We start from the raw sequence: 27,648 nt of genomic DNA, 5'->3' as shown, positions 1-27,648 counted from the left end.
GGCACCCAGAACACACACTATGAGTTAGTTTTGCTAAGAAAGTCATGTATCTGTGCACTTACTCCAAGAACACCAGGCATATAGACATATACCTGAATCTAGTGACTCCTTTTTAAAATCAAATTTTACTGTTTTCTTTCCTTTTGCAACGTGCAAATCCCAATTTTTAAAAACAGGATATTAATGCCAAGTTAGGGACAAACCTTCATTAATTGGTACCAAGCAGCACAGAGAAAAAAACTTTTGCAAGTTCAAATAACTTTATACATGTGAAAAATATCAGATCTAAGTCAACATGACAAGTGAAGGATATCTTATGTGTAATATTACTCAATAAACAGACTGAAAAATATCTAAATGCAGTTCACTAAATCAAGACAGAGTGTTGAAATTGGCATTCTTATAGATGACTGTTTCTAAAATCAATATTCTAACATTAAACTTTATATTTGTGACTGCCTCAGAAAGCAAAAAATAAGATCTTCAAAGCAGTGCTTAGAATTTAAATACTTAACTTTGACAGTCTGAAAAAAATATCCAACCATTTTAAAGAATTTCAATTATGTAAATGAGAAGACAGTTTATACATAACTGACAAAATTAACTGTTTCTTTGGTGGCCTATTAGTATTGAAATGGCTAAACCAACATCTCTGCTACATTGATCATAGTGACTTTTAACCAGACAATGACTTAATGGTAAAATATCTTATCTATATATAATGCTACAGAGTGCAAAAGCCTTTACACATTTCCAGGTCTGAAATGAAGCATACATATGCAAAGAAAAAAGGGGATAAAAAGAAAGCTTTTCTAAACTTTATGCAAAGGGCTAAGCAGCTCTGATTGCTGAAAATAAAATAAAATAATTCCTATTTCAAGGCTTCAGATTTAAATTCTGTCTGTGTCGGAAATGACCAAAAGCTGCTTAAATGTGACATGGTCTGTGTGGAAAAAATCAGTGGCTTTGCAGGAGTGGATAAGGTCTCCACCTTGGAAAGTTTCCTCACCAGGCAGGATGTCAGGGCCAGCTCCCAGGAGAGGCTCAGCTCTTTTCTCCAGGCTGCAAACCCCCCCAGGCACAGCTGGGGTGCCTGGCACTCATGTTTTAGTGAGCAAGTGTTTTACAGGAGAGCCTGGGCTCCAAACCCACTGCTCACCGTGGCTCTGAACTCACAAACCCAACCAGGGGAGGGGGAAAACTCACTCAAAGGTTCAGTACCAAGGCAAAGTTTTTAGAGGTCTCGAGCAGTGATTTGAGTGCAGATCATTTGAGTGCAGATGAGCTACACACAATCCTCTTCTGCCCTGTCCAGAGGACATCCTAGAGCCTGGATTTAACGTGGGTCGAGGAGAGTACAAAGGAAAAAGGATTGGGTTCATAATGCCTTCACAAATCCTTCTTTTTTTCCTTTCTCATTCCCCTCCTTTAATGTCTCCTTTCATGTTTCTTTTCTTCTTTCTCTCTTCATGCCCAAGCAGTGGTGCTGAATGCTAACAAGACCTGACCCAGCCAGTTAGTCACTTTGGATAATTTCTTAGGGCATGAGCCATGTGATTTGCTCTTTGTGTACCCACCTAGATACCACAAGGTTGGACTCTTCATTTAAAGTAATGTTCTGGTATCCAATTTTCACAATCTGCCTACCTGATAGCAACCTCCTGATTCCATGTCTATTATGGCTTTGGTTCTCTTTAATGGAGCCTTTTTCATTTTCTCTTCACAAATGTGCTTCAATCTATCTTACATTTTAAGTGAATCAAATTTAATTTAAACCAAATCAAAGGTCCTTTCAATACATCTACATAAGAAAGCACTTAATCTTAATAAACTACCATTTAAGATGGAGAGGGAATCTACAGTAGCAGTGAAATATATAGCAAATCAAAATTCTCTCTGTTCATATAAAGGAATGAAGCCAAAATAAGCTCGCTCTACTGTTTAAACTGTGCTGCATGTAATGTGTAAGGAAGAGAAATGTGCTGCTAAAGTAATACACTGTGACTGTGAACTATTCGCTGAAATCTGAAAAGAATCCCATTTCCCAAAGCAGCTTAGAAAATGACATTTGCTGGGACCCTGTATTAATGAGATGAAGATCCTTACCCCCTTCAGATTTTATTACATTTCAGAAGACATTTGAAAAAGTCAAATAATTTACTTTGCTTAGGTGAGGAGGAGTTAACCCTCTGGGATTCACTGTCTCTTCAGCTCTACAGTTGTCTAGCATATGAATTTTACTAGAGCTGTTAACTTTTATTTCCTGCAATGCATGGATATGAAATACTAACTGCTCCTCCTCCCTCCTCTCTGCCTTTGCACTGCCAAGGGTGCACAATTCTTCAAAACCAAACAGTGTATAGTCCTACATTAGCTGGCCCATGCATACATATATTATTTACTACAATTTACATAAGAACTAGCTCACACCAAAGTAAGATTTGTGATCTTTCAACAGGAGTGAATAAGAGACATTAGTTTATGGGAGACAACTCAATTATCGTTCAAAGTTCTGCAATAAGATCATTAGATTTCTCCTTCACAACAGAATTTCTACAGATGCTCAGAGAAAAAGAAAGCAGTGTTAGGTACAAATCCTTAAGTTAATGCACTTTCAAGACCTTAAAATAGAACATTAGTTCTGGAAAAATCTCTAAGTTTGTGGAGAGGCAGCTCCAGCAACACCTCAGCTGGTTTTGTGCAGGGATCAGAGAGCAACCAGGCTCTTCCACAGCGTCTGCATTGGGTCACTTTATGATAATACCACACAATTAAAATGGTGTTGCTCTGAGTGAACCTTGAGCACAGAAATAATAGCTCACAGGGAATAGCAGTGAGAAATTTGAGGATTCTCACAGATGAGAGGACAGTGCAAATTAGGCCACAATGAGTTAGAGTTTCCTCCCCCCTCCACTTGTGGGGCACTGTTGTTAGCACAGAATATCAAGGAAGAGCACTGATGGTTACTGTGGTTTTTAGCTGCTAGAAAAATGTCAGGGTGCCAATAGTTTTTGGCTTCCCAGTGACAGTGGGAAGATTAAAGCACTTATTTTTGTGGAGAAACACATTCACATAAAAGAATTTTTTCCTAATTTCTAATCTAAAGCCCCTCTCAGTTTTAAACCATTCCCCCTTGCCTGTGCAAATAGTCTCTGTCTATTTTTCCCACAAGTTCCCTTCAGGTACTGGAAGGACACAATCAGGTCTCCCTGAAGCCTTCTCTTTTCCAGACTGAACAATCCCAATTCCCTCAGCCTTTCCTCATGGCAGAGGTACTCCATCCCTCTGATAATTTTGTGGCCTCCTCTGGACTTTCTCCAACAGGTCCAGGTCCTTCCTGCTCTGGGAGCCCAGAGCTGGAAGCAGCTCTGCATGTGGGGCAGAATCCCCTCCCTAAGCTGCTGTTCTGCTTGCAGCCCAGGATATGGGGCACATGTGCCTTTTGTGGCCTAACTGGTTTTAAATTTGAGCAGGTACAATATATTACACATTACTCATATATCAACCATTCTCTCTCTCTTCCCTGCCCTTTTTATTGTTGTATTAAAGATTAGTCTTTTCCTGGGAAGCGATCAGTATGTTTGTTGAAGATATTTTTATGTGGCAGCTAGAGAGGAATTACTGTCTGGCATCCCCTGATAAGGTTACAGGTGAATAGAAAAGTATAACTTTCCCTCTCTGTTACATGTTCTAATGGAGTAGTGTTTTGTTTTGCTTTCTTTCAATTCTTTCCATATCTCACTTATTTGAGGACTTGTGTGTTATGAGGAACATCAAAGACGGAATCAAGCATTTTAATAGTAACTGTTTCCTGATAGGTATGGTATTTCTGAGATTATAAATTTTATGGAAACATCCCACACGTGTGACCCTCCACACATAATCTTAAATGCACTGGTGGGTAAAAGATAGCCTTTCCTAATTCTCCTACAGCAATTTTTCATTTGCAGCACGTTCTAGCTGAAGAGAGAAGGAGAACATGCATCAGTAGAGTCACTGCTGTTCCTAAACTCCCCATTCCTAAAGGTGCTGCTGACACTGCATTCCATTAACTTCTCAATAGCTTTGATGCTTGGGCACACAAAAACTAAATTGGGCACACACATTCTCCCAGGAGCAAACTTCGTGTTTATGTGTGGCTCAAACACCCAGCTAACACGTTCAGTAAAAAAAAGGAAGCTTCCTACCTAGAAATGTCTCTTCCCCAACACACACAGTATAAAGGAAAAACATCTGTGGCACAACAACCACTCATATGTTTCTCCATGGACCTGTCCCCCTCACCAAGCAGGAGGTTCAACACAGGATTATGAGTGGAGCCTATTCAGAATAACATCAAAACAATTGCTTACTGCACCATTTCCTGAAGCAACTGGACCTGAAGCTCATTGTTCTGATAGTTCTGCAAAAGAAAAAGGAGTGGGTTATCTAAAGTGTTGAGGCTTGGCTCAAAAAAACCAAGGGAGAGCAAGTTCTGAAAAATAAGTTTGAAAATCATAAGGACAATATCTGATTGTACCCATTCCTCTTTGCATTTCCAGCTGGAACTCAAATAAAACAATAAGGTAGCACATAAATCTCTCCTTTTTTAAGTTTTAAAAATGATCATGTTTGGGGTCAAATGAGATTTTATACAATGTATTTCTACTGTCCTATAGAAAGCACGAAAAATATTACAAGAGATACAACAAAATATTGCTTATGCTTTTTTAATGGCTGGCCCCCTTCTAACTGGAAATTACCTTTATTTAAGCAGTTTGAAATGATGAACTGAGGCTTAAAAATGCCTAGAGATGCTAAGAGAAAGATGAGTCTTCCTTTTATTCATCCTTTCAGATGATTTTTCCTACACTCTGCATTAGTTCCTAGCTGTACCCAGTACTTTTTTATTGTAGTATTAACCTCCTACCTTATTCACAAGAACAAAAGTTCCAATATCTCCCTGAAAGATAGTAAGTTTAAGGCTCCTTTTGTGACTTCTGATCAAAGTATAACATGTATGGCAAAATTCTTCATTATGTGGCAGATACCAAATAAGAATACTTTAGAGATAAATAACATCCTATAAACTAGGTCAGATTTTCCTCCTTAAGCTGAAAGGCTCCCAGTACCTGTGAACCACCACATAAAAAATATATCCTTATTCTGCCTGACCAAGATGTGGATAAAGATTAAAATAAGCCAGAGAAGATTTGAGCCAGAGAAGGAGCAGGTATATTTAAAAGCTTTCATTTGCAGACAGCTCTAATGGCTATGTCTGGCTTCACTTTAATCAGAAAGATGAAGAAGAATTCATAGGCTCCCTTCAGCAGTGTGAGGACATTATGTGGCAGCTGTTTGTTCATACGGTAAATGTATAACACCATGTCTTGATTATTAAATATGTATTTGCAGGTTTACAGGAATATTCCTCTGTCAGACTTCAGCACACTTTATATTCAGGTGCAACAGCCGTATCTTGTGCTAAGCAACCTCAGCATATTAAGCACACTTTGATTTTCCTTCAGTTATTCCATGATGCTTAAAAAATTGATTTTTAAGATTTTTATCAATGAATTTCCCAGTTCTTTTGGGGGTGAGTCTCTGCTATAATGAAAATTCAGAATGGACTTTCATGCCTTGTTCTTGTCCACCACTCCCCTGCAGTGCTCATTATTTTTATATACATTATCTTTTGAGAAATACTTAATTCTTTGTACTAGATTAATTGCAAGTACAATTTAGCTCTTTTTGAGACTAATCTTTCTGTGCATCTTCCTGAACTATGGTTTCCCCTTCTTACATGTTAAAACTAATGACCAGGGGCTTGCTGTAACTGATTACATTGCATGATAATGGATTTCCTCCTTTAGTGTAACTTTATGCTACTATTCCAACTACATAGGCTTAGGGTATAGATTTCTGCTTGCATGCACAATTTCTTTCACCAAAGTTTAAATACAAATTGCATACAGCCTTCTTTAAAGAGATGTTGGTATCGTGCTCCAGCCTAGCAAACAAGCTCAGACCAAGCAATTTCTGTCTGAAGGGGCTACCATGGGTATTGAGTTGGAGTCAATGATCCTTGTGGGTCATTTCCAGCTTTGGATATTTTGTGATCCATCCACTGCCTGTGTTACTCTAAAGAACAGCACATCTTATCTTCAAGGTCCTTTCTAGTCTGAAAAACCAAGAATTAACTACGATTGCAGCCCTCTACATTGTCATTATTATAAAAGGATGCCTGGCTGAGACACAAGAGCCTGGAGGTTCTTGACATAGCTGGTCAAAAAACATTCCAGCAAATTATCCTGACCTATGGATGCAACAGAAGACTCACTGGAGTAGAATAATTTTCACAGTCCTGTGTATACCCTGGGAAAAGAATGTGTATCAATTCTCATTTTCCTTATGGTTAACATATATCCATTTCTCTAAAAATCAGATGTGAGTGCATACAAGTTAAATATGTAAGCAAAACCAGACTCACCCTTTCCTACATGGTAACCCCAAATGTAACAGCATTCTCAGTCTATTTGTCATCTCAGCCACAAGTGAGCTGAATCTGGCATCTGAACTCCTTTTTCAGTCGAGCAAACACCTATATAGGTCAAAGGAAAATTGCTTCTGTAAAGACTGTGAAAATTGAGCAAGGAACAGAGGAGCTGGTATACAAGGAGCAGGATGCAGGATGCCACTGGGAGATTACACTGTTCAGCTCTCCATCTCCATCGTGCTCAGATCCCTCTTAGCAAAGACACGGCTGCAGGAGCATAAAACACAAACTGCACACACTGCACTGCTGAAACACAGCAGCAAGTGTCAAAAGCAGCTGAGGGAAAAGCGTCTCTCACACAGACACAAATGGAAACGCCGTCTCTCCCATCAAGGCAATGGAGTCAAATTAAAAGTACAGTCTGTGACTTTGGCCTGGCATCTCCTCCTGTGAACACCTTTTTCTCAGAGGTGTAGGTGTAGTGCATGGCCCTTACTCTTTGCCCCTTCAACAGCTTTAATAACTCAGGCTCTATCCTGAAAAAAGCCCCGTGTTGGAAACTGGGAATTACTTCAGGGGATGTGTCTCTTTACCTGCCTGGCTCTGCTGCTCCCTTTTGGAGCCTCTGATTGCTGCACCTGGGTTATCTGTGCTCCTTCAGGCAGAAGAGAGCCTAAAATGAACTTCTCTGGGTCCCACTGCCAAAATAAGGGAGTATAACCCTAATGCAATAATATTGCAGTTAAAATGTCTGTGAAGCTTGCACTTCATATGAATTCTAAAATCGTTTATTAAATATATGTATGGGGTTATAATTATATCTTGAAAGTAATTGTAAAAAGGACTTTCACTTCTAAGATGTGGTAATAAAAGAGTGAGGAAAAACATGAAGGCCTTTTTAGATTTATTTTTCCCAAACATTAAAAACACTGAAAGGGAAACACTTCAGTATGACTCATTTGTAATCTCAGAATTGAAAAAATATTTAAAAATCCCCCAAACTTGACAGCCTACAATCAAATAAATCAAATAGGAACAGAACCCAGCCAGGAGTTTCTACCACATATTGACATCTAGAAAATGGGACTCTGGAAAGCCATCACTCTCCAACTACAATGACCTGAAATTATTTGGTAAACAACATGACTGCAATGTAAAGGTACAATAAATAAAGCAATATTAAAAATTCAAGAATGACTGCAGGGACTGTGGAAATTATTACTCTATGTTTTTTGTTTTATTCAAGTGCCAACAATATTTAGTCATCTTTCTTTCTTATTTTTATTTCTTGCATTCCTTTCAGAATACACTTGTGGTAATGCATTAGGTTAACCCTAACTAAACAGCCACTGAACATGTAACTTGAACATCAGCAGTCTTACAGCCCTGAGGAGCATCAGCACACAGGTTTTAAAGAAAAATACATAAATAATAATCCATAGAATGTGCATTGGTTGTAATCTATGGGGATATTTACCCAAAAGTACTACACAAACACCCATGCTGCTTTTTGGTATCAAGGGAAAGCACTACATTGATAGAAACTACCTTCCTAAAGGCTAAATAACCTGCTCAGCCAAAACACACACACAAAGATCATACACAGATCCCAAATTCTGAGGGTCACTGCTGCCCTAAATACCCTTTTTATTGTACAAGAACAGATTCCCAAGTTGGGTTCCAATGAGGGAACTGAGGTACATATTCTCAGACAAAGACTGAATAAACAAACCTCAAATGGTCACTTGACCAAGTGACCAAAGTGCTTTCCCCAGTGGAACTGGCAGCTAAAGGACAGGAGAGGCAGCTGGTTCAGCCCCACAGCTGTTCCCAGCCCCACAGCCTCTCCAACACCCCTGAACCCACGCTGCAGTGAAAGTCAGCCCGTTTCAGCCAAGGGTCGCAGTCAACAGGACCTGATCACGCCCAGCTGAAAAGGTTGGAGACCAAAACACTGCCACACTTTCCAAGCTACAGTTAACACAGCTTCAGGCTTATTCTGCTTTCCACAACAACCATGGCACATTCACATTTTAGCTGTGAGAATGCTCAGAGTTTGGGCAATCAAAACCCACAAGGATTACACTACAGTACAGGATAAATCCTCAATGACACAAGCACCTCAGTGCAGCATGTCCCTTAAAAACCAGGGTGAAATAGCAGCCTGTGACCTCCTGAGGACTTAAACCACCAGTTCATGCCTGCAAAGGGCCTTTCATAGAAGTGCACATACATGGTGTTAGGTTCAACTAGAAGAAATGCAGGAAATCATGCAAGGACAAGATGACAGAAATAATTTTGCTTGGTCGCAGTTGATGCATCTGCTCTGTGCAACCTCTGTATCAGAGGGTCAGAGGACAATGCACTTTCAAGAAGACAGAGAATCTGGTTGAATTTCTACTTATCTTTACCAATGCAACTTCTATCTTTTTTTTTTTTTTTTCAATTCCCTGTATTGTTACCCTTCAATAATAACCTTTCTAGTTTCAGAGGACGACATGTGTTTCAAGTGGAAAGCCAATTCCTTCCCTTGAGGTCTATTGCAAGTGGAAACCCTTTTGGCAGATAAAAAAGGAGTGACTATCCTGCTCCCTGAATTCTGTTGTGTTAATTTTTCAACATGAAAAAAATATCCAAGCATTGAACTTCACCTTTCTGTAATAAGCCACCCACATGTTGAAGTTCTTCAGCTTGGAAGTCAGAAACTTCCAGGTGTGCAGAGTCACCCCAAAGGGCAACGTGAATTGATACATCTGAACTGAGACTCTGGATCCTGGATTGCATTTCTCTGCAAGTAGGATCAGCCAGGAAATTCTATAAAACTCAACCCTTAAACTCCGGGTTCTCTCATCCTAATCACAATGTAATTTCAAATTAAAATAATTACAATTTTCATATAAATATTCAGGTTTTAATGAGTTTTATTATTCTTAACATAAATTATTTTGAAACAGTTTAAATTAATTTTTTTTCTAATGTTGATTTTAAAAAGCTCCGCATTTCCTTTCTGGTTAATCAGCAAACTAACATGGAAAGACATTTGGACCATTTGAGACTATTAATATAATCAAATATCAAATAGGAGGTTTTCTCCTAACAAAATTACTTTGTAGACAAAAAAACTTAACATTGTTTCCAAATCTGGCCATATCAGTATTTATATATCAGACCACTTCAGCACTGAGTTTTCAGATTTTTCCTCTAATTCATGTGCATCCTTCATGCACCTGGAATTTGTTAGGCTTTAATGGTTTTAATTGTATTTTGTCAATAGTATTTTCACATGGTTCACTATATTTTCCTCTTATTGATGAAAGGGACTCACACCTGCCCTTCACATCACTGCTACCTAGAAGTTTGACATTCTTGCCTTAAGTGAGTTTTCTATAATTGCTCCAAAAATACTTTTAGGATATGTAGGGTCCGTGGATACTCTGAATTATTCAGCCATTTTTATTCCAAGAAAGTAAAAAGTAAGCAATGGCTTAGATATAAAAGTTCACCATGCATAAGGGATTATTTCAGCTGTACAAAGATTGTTGATAACAGTTACTTGACTGATTTGCTCTGTGTATGCCATAAAGAAGAAGTCTGGCACTGACAGCAGCTGTTGGTACAAACAAAACTACCAAAGGTACATTTGCTTTGACACAATCCCAGTATGATGACGTTTTGATCTGAACATGGTGCTCATCAATCTAGCACAACAAGCACCTTTCAACCTTTGCTGCACTGCTTACACTTGGATATAATGAGACAGACATTGTAAATTAGACAACACACTAAGCCAATAGAATAGTTTTAAAAAAACAAAGACACCACAAACATCTCATCAAAAGCCACAAAGAAAATTTAGGTGATATAGCCTTTTCTTAGATAGCTTTATATTTTTAATTTAATTGAAATACTTTCATGCACTGGGAAAACACTGTAGCCTGCTAGAAAGGATGGGTTATTAGTGACTGTCGATTGATCTGACTAAAGCCTTCATCATAAAAAATGTATAGCTTCATATAATTAAAAAATCCAAGCACTGTAAGTTGACTAAAATTCTGTGGACTTTTAAATAATTCAAATTTGTGTTTAGTTACAGCAGCTGTTTAATTAAAAGGTAGAAACTGCAACTAATCCACTATGGTTGAATGAAATATAATCTATAACAGAGTTTAATCCCCCTAAGACAGAGAACACTGATATGGATTCTGGAAGTCAGGGGCTCTATTTAATGAATCTCACAAAAGGAATCATAATACATCTGAGCCAGCTCATCTTTGTTTCTCTGATTATCCAAGTAATGAATCATTTCCCAGCTTGAAATTATAATTCTTGTTTTTTAATATTAAAAAGAAAGGTCTTTCACATGCATTATGTAAACTCCTCTGCTGGAATTTGTATTCAAAGCTTTACCAGAGTGATAAAATAGATGCCCAAGGATAGAAAAAATGCAATTTTTGACTCTTAGACAACTACTTAATTGTTCATAATTAAAACATTTTGTAACAAAATTCTTGCATAAATGGCCTGGAAGAATTTTTTGCAATATAACAGTCAGCTAAAGAAACTGCTGCACACAGGAGATCTGCAGTTGCCTTCTCTCTCACTGAAATGATTCAGGCATGATTTCAACTTTATATCAATTCCCAGAAGGATACTTCAAGGCAGGCTCAGAACAAAACATTTTTTCTTCACTTCTATATTTTTAATTACAAAACAGAACGAACAAAGAAAAAAGTCACTATTTTTTCCCCCTCAGATCCAGAGAGCATTCATTTTGAGATGCCTGTAATCATTCTGAATTTTGTGTACACCAAGGCAGAGGGGATATCAAAGCAGACAATGGTAGTCCTTAATTAGAGAGGCCAGGTGGCACACAGAGTCACAGCACAAGTTCCCCTCCACATCCCTGCCAATGATTGAAAACTTGACCTCAGCAGCCATTCTTCAGGGGTGAAAAATAATACAGTCACCAGGTGGCCATCTCTTCAACATCGACAGCCATCTGCACCAAAATGTGCTAAATTATGTTTAGTTCTTTTTAATGTGAGCCATTATCCATTAGAGTCACAGCAGGAAACCATGAGGTCCTGTTAATTGAAATTTCAGCTGTGACTTAAACCTCTGTCCCAGACAGGAGACAGACACTTCACCTGCTGAGTCCGTCAGCCTAACATGGGCAACATTTTCCTAAGTCTCTGATCAGACATAGAACAGTAAATGCCTGCTCTGCAAAACAGGCCAGGATTTGGAGAAGAAATCATTCTGTGGAAGTGTTTTTTATAGGCTTCTCAGTGCTGTCTGTCAGACGAAAAACCAGTTTGATTTTGGACACCAGTTTGATTTTTGTTTATTTTACTAATGAGCTGACACACAGTTGTACTTGTGATTTGTCAACAAGCAGCTTTTTAACCCCTGAGAAAATGAAATGCAATAAGAGCTGCCAGTGCCAAGACCTGTACAGAAAGAGGGATCTGTCTCTGCCAGGAGAACCCAAAAGTTGTCCTCGTCTGTCTCCTATTACTAGGCACAGATCTTGCTTCCTCATCTACTCCTCAAAACGTACACCCAAACACAAACAGAGGGTGAACATATGGGGGAAAAAAACCCAGAAGCATTGGAAAAACAAGAGAGAAATTTTCACTCATCATGAAAATACTCCCTTCAATGCTCAATTTTGCCCAAGCACCGTAAGTGCTATATCCAGGAGAAGCTCAGTGTGAGCCAAAGTCCATCTTTACCAAGAGCAGGACTCTTGGCTGTTATTTTCACTGCACCTGAAAGAGATCCAGCAGTGCCAGAAATCACTGTGAGGAGCAGCCATCAAAGACCACTTCAAGAACCTGGCAGAAGGCAAGGAAATATCTGATGGAGCTGGAGCTTGGGACACATTGATCCAACCCACTCTGTTTGTGGAGGAGTGGGGACTGTGTGAATAAAAGGCACCTGTAACTCCTGAAAAGACTCCATTAAAAGTTCATGGCCCCCTCAGAGGTTTGGGAAGTGGTGGCATTGCTGAGGCACTGCTGGTTTGTGCCCTTTGGGAGCCCTGTGCTCAGTGAAGTGTCTGCACTGACAGTGCCCGGGCAGCCCCTGGGGCTGGGCAGGCAGAGGGGGTCACTGCCAAGCACACACCTTCACTCACTCTGAGGTGTTTTTATTCAATCAAATATAATAGTAAAGACACAAAGTTCTATGACTCTGAGATCACACATTAACAGACTCACGGTTCATCAATTTTTAAGTCCGCATTTAGAGCTTCCTCCTGAAAGCCAAAAAGTGGCTACAATAGATAGTCTTGCAAAACACAGCATCTGCTCTCTTTCATTCCATGGTTATGGATAACCTTCATAAGCTGATTTGCTCATGACAATAAATTTATTTTCAGAAATTATAGTCCTGATCTAATATGAAAAAATAAATAATTCAGAAGTTTCACATTATTACAGGGAATTATATTTAGGAGATCAACTAGGGATCTCTGTAATGAGAAACATTCACCTTGCTAGAGGAATGCTACTCTGCATTTAATCTTACAATATTCCCTTCAGGGTGTACAAGACAGCTTGCTGGAAAATATAATGACTCCTTAACTGTTTTCTGAAGAAAAAAAAAAAAGTAAAGAAAACAGTGATATGGAAATGAGATCTACATTTCATTTGAAATTCCATATGCACTATTTTAAAGCCCCCTTTTTTCAATATGGAGAAAAATAAAAAGACTTTGATGGGTCTGTTATTTGGAAAAAGATATTAAAACCACAGAGAAACAAAAGGCTGTGGCATGTGTGGCCATGGTAATATAAAATCACGTATTTCACAGAAAGAAAAAAGCTGCTTCAGCTGTTTCTACTTTCTTATTTGTTATCAGAAAGAGAAAAGTTGTTCATGAAGTTCCCATTGGCCAAGAAGTGAAACCATCAGTTGAAGCCACAGGTGAGTCGCCAGGCACGTGCAGAGCAGTGGTGCTGCAGCAATGCAGCTCCAGTGCACCCAGCACACCTTGGCAGCAGCAGCAGCTCCTGCTGAGAGCTGTGGGAGCAGAGCAGTGCATGCCAGAGCGCAGCCACCTCTGAGCACAGCTCAAAACAGCCACACTGCAACCAAGCCTTGCTCTCTCCTGGCTGTCCCCTCCAACTGCTGTAATTTATGTTGGTCAGAAAAGGAAACGATCCACTTCTTCCAACTAAAACTAATGTTGGGTGTCTGCTGCATACAGGGTAATGAATATTGATGTTTGTAGCCATCTTCCAAATGAGGTAACTAAACAATACATACATAGTTTCCACCCGTCTGGAGTCTCCAAGAAAAATCATTAAATTGTCAGTATGGATGATCAGCTCTGAAGGAAAAATAAGTATTATTGATGATGACAGCATGCTATTGTATCTCTGCATCATTATGCCAGAGGTGTACCTTTTCAAAGCATCCCATGAGAAGTAGACAGACAACACCAATAATTGCCTGTGGGATTGCTATTTAGATGCAACAGCCTGAAAAAACATGTCTAAATCTTCTAAATGTCTTATTTTTTTAAGCATGGTACATTCTGCCTCAAGTATTTAAAATTATATCATTCAGTGTAATGAGAAATCTTCTCCCAATGAACTTTGTGGCATAAAGGAAATCTTGAACACTAAAAGGAGATAATTTGAAAGATAACTTGGATACCTCAGAAAGTACAGTGACACATAGTCTACAATGGAAAAGAGTTCTGGGAACAGGGATCTCAAAAAATTCCATTTCAGTTTCCAACCATGTTATTATTACACATCAAATGTCCTTAGACAACTGCTATCACAAAAATTATTGAGCTAAAAATTTCTACTGAGGCACTAATATCAGGGTTTCACTGTGAAACAAGGATTCTGACATAAAATAAGTCTCATTGCACTTTTTTCCTCTAATAAGTCTCAAAAATCTGTTATGGAATGCAAATAAGGTATAGGTATGCAATAACATACAGTGTTGTTTGACATAGAATCAGGGTTCCAGCCCCTGTATCACCAGATTTCACAACATCAATATAGAGACACTGATGCCTGCCAACTATTTTTGTTCAGTTTTGAGAGTTTTCCATCAGAACTGACTTTATTAAAAACATTCACAAATTCTGCTTCCATTTTAGTTGTTTGGAGAGAGGGTACATGGTATAATACATCGTAACCAACCTAGCAAGACATGCTGGGCACTCCATGTGAGAAGGGACACTGAGAATATGGAATATCTGATGCAGTTCCATCCAAAGGTAGACACATGAATAAAACTTCTATGCACTGCAAATCCTGAGGCAAATTAGAAAGTGTTCTCTACCATTATCAAGAAAAGCTCATTTCCCTCGGGAAATGAAGCTAAACTATTTGGTACAAGTGTTGGTGAACAGCATTCACTAGAAATATGTTAAAAAGTTATATTACAATTAATTAGATTTCCAGAGGAGCAATGCGGTATTTGAATGTGACATTAAATCAATTCAGGCTTTACAGATACTCTTGACAACCCCACCCGTAAAATCAATAGTAAAACCTTGTATCCCTTAAAAAGGACAGTGATATCCACATGAAAATATGAATTTAAATAAAATTGGAATTGTCTGTAGTAGGTAGCTTTGGGATTATTCCAGCACTTGTACAGTATTTAACATGCCTTCTGAGATAATCATATTCCCAAGCACAAGACAGAGGGTCTTTAAGCTGTAATTGTGAATATTTTTTGTATGTTATCATGTACATGGAACTATTTTTCTTTTTCCCATGGTCAAAGGAAAGCTAAGAATTTTTGGGATTAGTTTAAGGTAAAATACTTGTCTTCTCTTTGCATCTACTCTAACAAAGTAGCTTCACAAATCACACACTGATGGTGAGATTCTAAATTATCCTTGTGATAATTCATTATTAGGACCACAGGGAGGAGGAGGCAATATCCTTTGCACGGAACAAAACTTTTTCTAAAATGGTTTTTCTTGTTCTCACAACTCATCTTCCAGTTTCTCATTATGTTAAATAACAATATCAAAGAAAAACTGGTTTTTTTTCCCAAAAAGATACCATAAGCATCAGTCTAAGAACCAAGACCTGACAGTGACAGAAGAAAATGGCAAGGCATTTTCACAATCACTGAAAATACTCAGGCTTGAAATGGGAAACAAAATGAAAGAGTCCTGAAGGATGCAGCTACTGCAAAACAATTCTGAATCTCCCAGAGTGGAAGAATATAAATATTCATTGTGTTCAGTGGAGAATAGCACATTGCAAGCTCACTGCAAAATAGAGACACTTTAGTATATGTTGAGGCCTCATAACAATGGGATTTGCCAATTAAATCTGAGGGGTGTGATCATTTCTGTTGTGATATGGTGAATAACATGCTGAGAGAGGCTCAGATGAAAGGGCTTTGAATCATTGCAATATTCTCCTTCAGCCTTCTTTTATTTTTTTTTCCATCCTGTGTGAATATGAGAATAAAACATGGTAGACAAGCCTGGGGAGACTTAAAGGAAGGTTATTTTGAGGTTGTTTTTCTTTACTTATGACAGCTAAATGTTAAACTAATGCCAGCCACATTTACTTCTCCTTTAAAGCCTGTAAATTGCATCTAATTAATAGACATCTAATCACTGATGAAGTAAGATACCTGTAGTCCTCTAGATTTGGATCTAATGCAATTTTTCAGTTATGTGTCATGATTAAATCCTGGGACTGTGTTGTGCATATCTAAACAAATTCCCTTGGTTTCTTCCACCGAGTGTGAAGGACCAGTGATGGCCACCCTGCCAGTGGCCATCATTTAAAGTTTTTAATCTTTTCACCTTAAACCCTCATAATTTGCATTATCATAGAAACAAGTCACAAGCCCCAGACCACAAGCCCCAGAGTAAGAGCAGTTTAGGGAGGATATAAAGCCTCGAGCTCCTAAACAACCTCTGCCAGTAACCAGTACATTTGTGTGTACACACCATTGAAAATGAGATATTTAAGGAGTGCTTTGAAGGAGAATCAACATCATTTTGTGGGAGCACATTGGGAGCTCTTCTGCCAGAGGGAACAAGGTGCTGGAAGCAGTGCTGAAAATGAGGTCCATGAGCACTGCATTCACTTTGGACCTGAGCAGATCTGAGCGTCACCTGTTCCCAGTATGGTCCTTGCTACTGTTTTATTATTATTTATAGTATTACTGTTTAGCTGGCAGGCATAGATATTTAAAGAAATCTAAAGGGAAAATTCCTTCATGTATATCAATATTTAAATACATGTCTTGTATAAAGCCTATCCCTATTAACAACAAGCAGAGTACTTCAACCCTCAATAGGTTCTGTAAGACACTGTCTGTCATTTTAATATGACATACACTTCTCTATTTAGAAAATAAAGCCATCAAAACCTAAAACACTATCAAAAGCTTCCCAAAAGGTTGTGGTATTAAATGGGTAACTCTGTCTGGAGGATTCCTTTAGCAGAACTGAAACAAATATTTCCAGATAATAATAATAATAATAATAATAATAATAATAATAATAATAATAATAATAATAATAGTAGTAGTAATAATAGTAATAACAACAACAACAACACATTTTTGCCTGCTATCATGGCGCCTTCTAAGGCTAGCAGAGAGTTTTCACTGAGCATGATGTATCTTATTTCAGGTTATATCCTACAGTACATATTTTGATTGCTGCTCACCCTTATCACTATTTGGCAGATATCATGTAATCTTCATGCAGCAACATAAATTCTATCTATGTTCATTTTTCTTGGTAATCTTATTTACTGTCTCCCAGTAAATACTGGGAAAGCCATCAGCTTCCAGTGTATGTACATCTACATGCTAAACCTCATTTTGGTCTCTAAAAATTATTGTCACAATTTCCTTTGATTTCAGCAAGACTTGGATTTGGCCTAGGGAATTTATCCCATTTATTTGCAAAGCTTTTGCTAAATTTGTAAATCCCTGGAGAAATGTTCATATCGCAGGGAAAGAAATTTCTTAAATGTGACAGAGTTGATAAATTTCTCAAGCACAGAAAAGTTTGGAGGATGCAATTTCTATAGTCTGAGCAGTCATCTGGCACACTGGGTGACAGGAAACTGGTTAATCCAAAGGGCTTCATAAGAATTATTTTAAACAATTTCTCTTCCATCCTTTTAAATGTCCATACAACAACTGTCAGAATCTATATTAATATGCATTATAGGGGCAAAGATGTGAATAAGTTAAGCAATAGTCTCCTTCCAGGCTCTTGCTGCTGATCCATAAGCCTTATGATGTGTAGTATCATCATTTTTGAGGTCACATACTGAAGAGATTTCATTTTGCTTAGTTATCATAAGAACTTCATTGCTTCAAAATAATTCATCTCAGCTAGAAAAAATAAGTTCAGCAATCAGCTGAAACTTAGCTCTGGACTCTTCTTGTCAAGAGTCATCCAGAAAGAAGTAGAAAAATAAAAACAAGTAAAGGGTAATGACAATTTTCATAAGCAATCTATGAACAGCTGCTCCAAGGTCAGTAACTGGAAAAATGATGTTAATTATCCTGCATTAGCTGGGTAACATGTTACTGCTAAAACAAATCAGCCCAGATTTGAACCATTGTGTGGCTTGACATCAGTACCAATTAAGGTGGCAGATGATGTATAAAGAGCCTGGACAAAGGATATTATTATGTTACGAGCTATATTGATTTTTACAAGGCTTGTTTGATTGACTGACTGATACTATCAAGTAATTAGCTTTAATCTAGAGTTACAATGACCAAAAGAAATCCTGAATCAGGTTATATTAGATCTCTGATAGTATTTTACTGATAAAGAAAAGTGTTTAAACAAGGCAGAACTCCAGTTTCTTTTGTAAAGTCAGTGTTACAAAAATGATCTGTGCAGAACTTGGCCCAGTCAGGCTGCACACAAATTCAGGTCACATAGGCAGAGGTCAGAGAAGAATGAATAACCTGATAAGAGATCCTGATAAGCACTGGAGCTGTCTGTAATTAGTTTAACATTTTGGCATATCTGACTTTTTAAAGGTGTAGATGTAAAGTAGTATGCAATTTTAATGTGCTTGTTTGTTTGTTTGTTTTTGTCAATGATTCTAAAAGACAGCCACAGGAGATGGAGAGGGGGAAGATGCCAAGATCACTTGTCCATTGTGGTCACTTCTGCTGACAAAGCCAGAGCACTTCCAAGAGCAGTTACAAATTGCAAGTGTATCACCCATCAGAAAACCAGACTAACTTGGTGCAAGGAACCTGGCCCTAAAAGTCAGCTCCTCCAGTGGGTGCCTGATCCCAAATACCAAGCTAAGACTTTGTTACCTGGCAGGAAATTCTTTGTGGGCAGGAGACCAGGTTACGGATGTTTGGAATACTTCTGCTAGGAGAACTAACAGCAAAATGTCTTGGTTTGGTCCTTATCAGCCCCAGCTCTTTTCCTCCATTTTACATATATGCTAATTTTGGATAGTCTATAAGAAACACTGCATATTTTGATCTCAGAGCTCCCCAACAGACCTGTTCATTTCCACACACATACTTGCCTTCCTTCTATTACACTTCCACACTTGGATTTGCTTAGTGTGATGGGTCACTCTGCTTCCTCAAATATCACCTCCCTCCTTTCACACATTTCCTCTCACTCTCCCATCCTCCTAAGCCCAAATAATTCAGCTCCATACTCAGGAAGGTCTCTACTTTCTCCCACTCATGCCTAACTTTTATATATATACACAGATATCCCCCATTTTCCATATCTTCCTGAGCAGAAGACTCTACTTAAAGACATCTAGTTAGGCTCCTTTCCTGTCCTGACTAATAAACCCAATTTGGGACTAAGACCAACAGGCAAATACTGCCACTGAATGTGCTTGCCCTGGCTTCACCATGCCTTCTGTGTGACAAGCTACATGTGCCTGCAACCCTCCCAGTTTGTGAAGGAGCTGTCAAGCCTTCAACTGCATTCAAGTTGTAAATAATGCCATTAAAATACCATCCTGACATCAGATGTGCCACGATTCCCACAACAGGCAGTGCCACTGAACGGAAGCTCAGCACAGTGCTGGAGGTACCTGTTTGTTAGAGAAACACATTTCTGCCACTGTGCTTGCCTTGCAGTAAGTATATCCAGGCTCACATAGAATTATCTTTCATCAGGATAATTTTAAAGTCATGGTATTTAAACAGTTTGAAAAATAGCAGTGTTGTGAGCAAATCACAGGACAACTTATCTCTGCAGAGCTTTTAATGCAAAGTCCTGTTCTTGGTCACCGGGTGGGGCAGGTGGTGGTATTGTTGAATCACGGTATGTTTTCTTGTTAAATCTCTCTTTTTCCCCTTTTTATTGATTTGCAGATCTTTGTTCCCAGAGTGAATTCTCAGTTCCTTTCCTGGTGACACGTTTTGTGCATTGATATTTATTGTGGGTTTGGCTATATATATGTATGCCCCAGGGCTTCAGCTCTTAACAAGAGAGAGATTCAGTGTCTCAAAGCTGCAAGTCCTGTTTTTTCTGGTTCAACACATCCTTGCTCTAGAAGTTTCTGGGTTTGCTTGTCTCCTGGGAATTTACAAACTAAGACAAAGTTCCGGAGCAAAGAGAAATGTCTGTATATGTGACAGCAAAAGAAAAAAGAAAAATAACAGCTGTTCTGATCAAACACACTGCCAGCTCATTTGAAAACTGTACTAATTCAGACTGAACCAGCATAAGCTGATGTGTGCAGGCAGATGTCTACAGCCCCCCTGGAGCCCAGAACAAAGCTCCCACCCCAAGGACCTGCTGGCAGCCAGGTGGCCTTTGGAGCCAGGGACAAACCTTGGCTGAGCCTTACACAGTCCAGCCTGTGCCCTTGGGAGATTGAATGGGAGGTGTGCCATTCTTTTCAAAAAGAACATATTTGAGTTAAGAGTTGGCTGGCCACCACTGGCTGCAAGTCTAAAGGGACTAATGACATATTTTCCTGTGAGTGCAAATTACACATGAAACCCTCAGTAATCACGTTTGGGAAACTTGACCCCAGAGAAAAGGAACTTATTTCTTATTTCTTTTTTTAAAAAAAGAATTTGCATAGCCTGCCATTGTTTTTGGGATGATGAGGCATATTAAAAAGTACATTTAAGAAAACAGTAAAGTAGGCTATTCCTTACATTAATTTGGAAATGTCAAACTAGTGCTGGCTGAGATAATGTCACTGCTGTTGGAGATCAGGGAATGGGGAGGATAAGACATAAGGCATCGGGCATACAAGTAACCACATACAACAGAGATCTTTACATCTCTCATTAAATCATCTATTTCCATTTTGAAATTTGTCCAGGTGGCGATACAATTATGCCTTTTAATTTTATTTTTTTGGGGAAGGTAGATGTGTCCTCTGGGAGTGAGTTAAAAAAGATTGGATCAAGGTTTCTGTCCTTGGGGACAGTGCACAGTCAGAAATGGCTCCTATGCATTCTCAGGAATTTCTCCCCCTTTCTCACTCAATACTTGTTCTTTGCTAAAGAGAGATAAAACCTCCACATAGCTTCCTACAATAACTGCCCTTTTCTTTTTGATGGGATAACAGTTGGGCTAATGGGATAACCCTAGGAAGCAAGAATTCCACTGATGAGACAGCATGTATTTACCAAGCAGATTGCTCTGAAACAGAAAAAATGCCACGTATTTCCCAGAACACCAGAAGCCTACATCCAAAGTACAAAAAAAACTAACTAAGTCCCTGGTCCCTGAAACAGTTTCAGCCTGAAAACAGAGATTGCAGAGAAGCCATGAAATCTGAGAACATGCTGCCTTAGACTTTCTGTGGAAAATGTTCAGATAATTAGTATAACACACAGCAATATAAACCTCAAGACAAGGTTATATTTATTGAAAATGAACATATTTTATACCCAGCAGCAGGAGAATATCATGTGTTCCTTCCATTTGGAGAACAATAGCCAAATAATTCTTTCCTGGAGTGGAATCCTAGCCCCACTGAAATCAATAGCTGCATTATCAGAGCTTCACTATCACCTCAGTTTTATGACTGCCAGTTCCTTGACCATTGAAACAAAATTTCAAACAAAGAATGCTATTCAGAGCATCCTTATTCACTCTAATATACAGGCATGTACCAAGTAAGTTTTTTTTACTATTATGACAGACCATACATTCATTTTTTGGTCATATGAAAACATCCTTATTAGGTAAAAGGGGAAAGACAAGGGAGGAGAATGATAGCATAACAATGCTGCATAGGAGGGGAAAATGTATTCCAGTGGGTTTGGAGAGTGTTCTTTTATCTGCTTTGCTGGAAAGAACTCTATCTTTGTGAAAGCCAATATTCAATAACTGTGGTTGTTCTTTTTCATTCTAAAACAACTAAGACAAACTATAGATAAAAAGAAGATATTAGATTTGCTTTGAAATTCCGGTTGTTGGGCTGGCTGTGATTTTAGACACAGCTGTAATTCAACACCACTGCAGGAGTTCCCACTCCCTCTGACTGCCCCCTAAATGATTTATATGCAGGAACAGAGACCAGGATAAGAAACAGCAGATGCCAGATAAAACCACACAAGCCACATGCTCAGTAGCTGTGAAAGCACAAATGTAAAGGGAGATGCTGTGAATCACCAGCAGGAATTGCAGCTTGTTCAGCCCTGCCTGGGCTGGGTGCTGCAGTGCCCTGATGCCCAGTGGGGGCTGCCCACTGCTCCTGGGATTTTTGGCACTCTTGTCCCAGCCATGCCAACCACAGAGCTCTTTAAACAGTCTGAAGTCAACAAGCTACAGAAGTGACTACAATATAGATGTTCCCAGAGAGACTGTGTTTCTTTAAGGCCAGAAATCCATTAACTACTTCAGTGTTTTTCTTTCTTCAGCTGCCATTTTCTCATTCCAGCAGTAAAATTCACTTACAAAGTGCTTCTTTGAAGCCAAATGTTATTCCAAAATATCTATTTTAAGAGCAGATACCAAAAATTCGGCAGCATTTCGTAGCATTCTTACAATGTTCTTGAAAAAGCATAAAGCCCCCTGAACATAAGAGAAAAACAAAAGTAATTTAAAATCTTATGGCCTGAGCAAGGACCAAAGGGCTTCCCCACATACCATGTGTGTAAATGAACACAGCTACCTTTGTTTCCAACTTCAGCTGGATCTGGTATGGATATACATATAGAAAATATACCAGTAGAGTAATAGTCTTATTTTCCTTATAAAGAAGGCTTAAAATTAAAAAGTCTTTTAGCAAATTAGAACTGAAGTGCCTTTGTTTAAGCAACAAAACCTGGTTTTCAGTGTTTCAAATAACAGTACAAATCCAGTCAACATTAATAATAATGACAGCACCCATTCAAGGCAGCAATTAAATATTATCTCCTGGGTTTTAAGAGCCACTTACTTAACAGAAAGGGACTTTATATATGCACTGACACACAGATGGCACTTTAGTTCTAGCAAAAGAAACAAATTCAAATACTTACAGAAACACTCAGAACCCAAATGGTAATTTTAGTATATTCCCAAGAGAATTGTCTGTGTCTGAAGATCAATTATTAACTTATGTGACTATCAGAACATGATAATGTTTAGCATTTACAGTAATAAAATAACACTGGTGCCTTAACATGTTCACTGGAGGCCAAAGGAGGGTTTCAGGTGGCAGCACTGTGTCCTGTGGCCCTACACCTCCACTGGGACATGCAGAGGGGCTGCCATGAGCACAGAGGGGGTGATGACCCTCTGGGCATGCCTCAAGTCCAGTCTCATTTACTTTTGCTCCTCAGAAGTGCAGGGTGCCTCAGAACCATGCAGAGAGGAGGTGAGACATGCCTCCACAGCCCACACAGCAGGGAGGCAAGGGGAGATTGCCTCTGGATCAGCCAAGGAAGAAGACTGAGAAATAATGGAGGACATGAGAGTTATTAGCAAAACAGTCTAAGAACTGATGCAGCAGGTTGGTTCACATTTAGTTATGTAAATTAAAGCCTTAGATTTGAAGACTTTTAGTATTCTCACCAACACCAGAATAGAGAGAGATGATGCAAAATTAACTTCAGGGACTTAAACAGCAGCCTATTACATTTTAATACTAAATACTCATTGTCAATTATAAAAAGTGGCCTATCCTCAACATGAAACCTGGATGGAGTAGTTACATTTACTGTATAAACCTGTGCATTGGCAGAAGTCAAACAATTGTAATTTAAATGCTTCCATTCCCATCTTTGGTTCAAATTCAGGAGTGACTGAAGGTTGTGACCATCCAGGGGCATTCACATGACCCCTGTTAAATTCACTCCCTGCTCCACTCCATGTTTTTATGGACAGCTGTCACAGCACAGTTGCAATCTCTTGCTATTTTTGCAGTTCCATGGCTAAGCAAGATTCATGGAAACTGGTTCTGGAATGAGAATAAGGTGAGCTTGTAATGAGTTTGTGCAGGTTGGTTCAGCCTGCACTGAGCTCCTCCTCTGGAACTGCTCATTCACACCTCTAAAAGTGCTAAACCCACACCTGCACAGCACAGCACAAACAGGTACAGAGGCAGTGGGGAAAAGCATTCTGCATGGCACAAAGAACAGGTTATGCACTTTGAGAACTCGAAATATCACTTTTCTAAGGAAAAAATTCAGCTCATTCACTGCTGGAAGATGCAGTGAGCTTTCAGACAGAACAAAATAATTTTGTGAATAAATACTTATTTACTCTGAGCTCAGGGTTTCTCTGCCAGGGCATCTGCAGAGCCACAATTAACTCAGCAGATGTAACTCTGCTTCCTCCACTGCCCAGCCTCACCACAGTGTCCGATTTGAGTTACCTGGGAGACATCAGAGAAATTTCAGAAAGAAAGTCAAGCAATTGGAAACACCAAGTCTATAATGAATCAGCACAGATGCATTCATTTGGTTTAATTTCCAGTTTAAGTTAGTAATTCTCAGTTCCAGAAAAACAGAGAATAAAACTACAGTGAGAAGTCAGTGCTCAGTGGAACTTTTAATATTTCTGCACATCCTCTGCCAATTTACTGCTCAACACAAGCTGTAAGGTATTAGGAGAGAAACATGCAGATTTTCAGCTAAATAATGGAAATGTGATTGAGCCACGGTAAACCAAATGAGAGTAAGAGAGGATCTGGGAATATGCATATGCAATAAGGAATATTAAAAAGTTTCTTGGGCCCTGCAGTATGACAATGCACTCTGATGATCATCTTTATTAGATAGCACTAGATAAAGAGCCAATTCATTAAAAATTAATGGCACTGTACTGCCATCCATACATTATACATAGCCATAAAGTGGATGTGGACAGCTAAATGCTAAATCTGTTGGAAATAACTGCAAAGTGAAGTAGGAGAGTGTGTCATAAAATAGTAGGAACTATGTAATAAGAAGGCCATGCAATAAAATGGGGAGAAAAGAAAGACAATCTCACTCTATGAGTCTGTAAAATCAAATGAGATTAGAAAAACTACAGTAAACCAAACCTCTATTCTGAAACAGAAAAAATATTCTTAGAAAATGTACAAGAGCAAACACAAGAAGCTTATTAAAGAGTGAAACTGGAGGGTGGTAAATACAATGACAAATGGCAGAGAGATGTTTGATTGCAAAACAGCAGAGCTATTCACAAAAAGAAAACCATTTTATTGCATCTTTTGATGAAAGCTCAACAATGTGGGGCATTAATATCATTGAGGCAGAATCAGTAAAAGGCATGAAAACAGGCAGATAAACCTTTTTCATTCAATTACTAAATGCAAATCCAATTTACACCATGCTCTCTAATTAACTAGATTTCATTTTAGAGCAATTTAAAAATCTGTTTCATTTTCCCAAAAATTCTTAAAGTTTTGATTACAAAATGAATGCCTGTGACAAATTCCATGGTTTTTGATCACAAGAGCTATTCAGAATATTCATATGTGCTAGAATGATATTTCTAAAGTTTGTAGATAGCTTTAGTGTGGACTTAAACTATCTCAAATAAGCCACCATTTGGTATGTTCAGCCCTAAAGACACATGCCTTTAAGAACATTTACCATTTCACATATTTACATAGCAAGATACTTTCTGAAATGATTTTTCTAAATAAGGATTCCTTCACAGTGCATTAAGAAATAGTGTTTTCTCATGGTGATGATGAAGAGGAAGAAGTGGAACTTCAAAGAAAACTGCTTAGCTCAGATGTATTTTCATAAACACTATCTTAAATCCTAATATTCCCAAGACTTATTCATAAGGCACAAAGTCAGGCATACTAAACAATTATATTATTTGAAATCAAATTTCAAAAGGAAAATTATATAGAGATCCTACCTGCTTACCCCTGAAACTAAGAACCAGGTTTGGGAATGCAACACACACACACACACTGGTGCAATTTCAGAGCCTGCCCAAAAGCTGAAGGAACTACAATAGTTAGCATGAGGCCACTTAAAACTTGACCTGGCTGGTGGATGGGAAGAGTTTAATTCATATTCAGATTGCCATTAAATACAGCTAAACCAGGCAAAGCTCTACTGGTTCCTACTACACTGAAATGAAATTTTGACCCTGCAGCTCCAGGAGCTCCCAGGCTGACAGTGACAGCAGGAACAACACGCTGTGTCACCCAGGGATGACAGGTGCTGGCATTTCTGAGCCTCTGTGATGTCTGTGCCTCGTGTTTCCAGCACGTTCTGTGCTTTTAATTGTCTCATTGCACTGCAGTGCAATTCTCTCTAAAAATGCACTGGTGCAGCTTAGTGGAGCTGGAGTCCCTGGACTGAGCCCAAGCCATGATCCCACCCCTTTGCTGTTCAGACCCTTCCCTAATACAGGTGCATGTTGCACAGCTGGTTTTACAAAGTATTTATCATCAGGGTTAGTCTCTCTCACTTTGATATCTCAAACATAATTCTGCAGACTACTAACAACTTCTGATTTTAGCAGCTTCTAATGACAGCCCTTTAGAAGAAGCCAGACACAGACAAAGACTAATACAAAGAGAGCTTGAAAGCAAGTTTTGTGTTTGGGGTAGGAAAGACCCCTCACACTTATGGATCTGGAAAGCATCTATTCCATGCCTCAAAGATCCTTGTGGATTATAAATGTTAAAACTAAGAACAGAAAAGGAATTATTCACCACATTATTAAACATGACAAAAAGCTTCTGAATTGAAGCTTAAAACAGGCTATTTAAAATTCCAGCAATCCCTGGGACTTTGGCAACAAAAATGTTCAAAAGCCTTTTATAGTTGCTGTCAGATTTATGTAAAGCATTTGAGATTCCTGTGAACTTATTTATATAACAACCTAAAACTTGAAGCCAACTTGAAAGTCTTCCTATTCTAATTATTCGGTATTGGAGGTGCTGTACAAAAAATACTCAATGTTCTTTGTTAAACATATCCTAAAATGGTGGCCAGGAAAACACAGACTTAAGGTGAACATTTTATGGAAGGGCTGTTAATGTGGATGAGCTCCACATCATTTGATTTAAAAGTTACTTGGTGATTTGCTTTCCTGCTTTCTGTTCAGAGACATGGGGGAGATGTCACTGTGTTCTACATTCCACCAACCTTCTGCCCCAATAAACTCACATAATTATTTTTAAGAAATTACTACAGTACGTAAAATAAAATAAAATAAAAGTTACCATCTCTTTTCAGAAATGTACTACTAGAATAGTTCCCAGAGTCAGGCCCAGGATGGACACAGGACATTCGGAGGAACTGAGGCCCAGCTGACCTGTCAGCAAGGCACTGTCATTCCCACATAAACATTCTGCCATTACTCTGGGTCACGCCTTCAATTCCAAAATGGAGAGGGACATCAGCTATTAATGCATCCAGCATCTCTCCAAGAGCACCCACACTGCAGGCAGGGGACACCTTGGGGACAGGAGTGGGACATGGCCCCAGTGGGTCTGCAAGATGAGGTAAAAGCTGCTCTATAGTGAAACAGCTCCCACCCCAAGAAGCCTCTCAAGCTTTATCTTTCAAGATCATTTGAATGTGAATTTTCCATTTCATCACCCTCTGCCCAAAAGCTCTCAATACCTTTTCCCTTCTTCCCAGTCCCAGTTTTCCTGTTTCACCATCTCACTGTCTCAATGAGGGCACTCATTCTCTGCTATTTCAGCTACTCCCCCTTCATGTCAGCACTTCCCAACCACCCAGGCTGTGCACACTTTGAACACAGACTTGCTTGTCAAG

General features: G+C 38.8%; 1 protein-coding gene across 2 annotated transcripts in view; it reads right to left on the bottom strand.

The window, feature by feature from the left end:
- Positions 1-27,648, bottom strand: part of FHIT (fragile histidine triad diadenosine triphosphatase) — a 525,169-nt gene that overhangs the window by 254,411 nt on the left and 243,110 nt on the right. The window lies entirely within an intron of this gene.

Source organism: Taeniopygia guttata, chromosome 12 (genome assembly GCF_048771995.1).
Source record: "Taeniopygia guttata chromosome 12, bTaeGut7.mat, whole genome shotgun sequence".
Classification (NCBI taxonomy): Eukaryota; Metazoa; Chordata; class Aves; order Passeriformes; family Estrildidae; genus Taeniopygia; species Taeniopygia guttata.
This window is presented reverse-complemented; position numbering and strand designations above follow the sequence as displayed.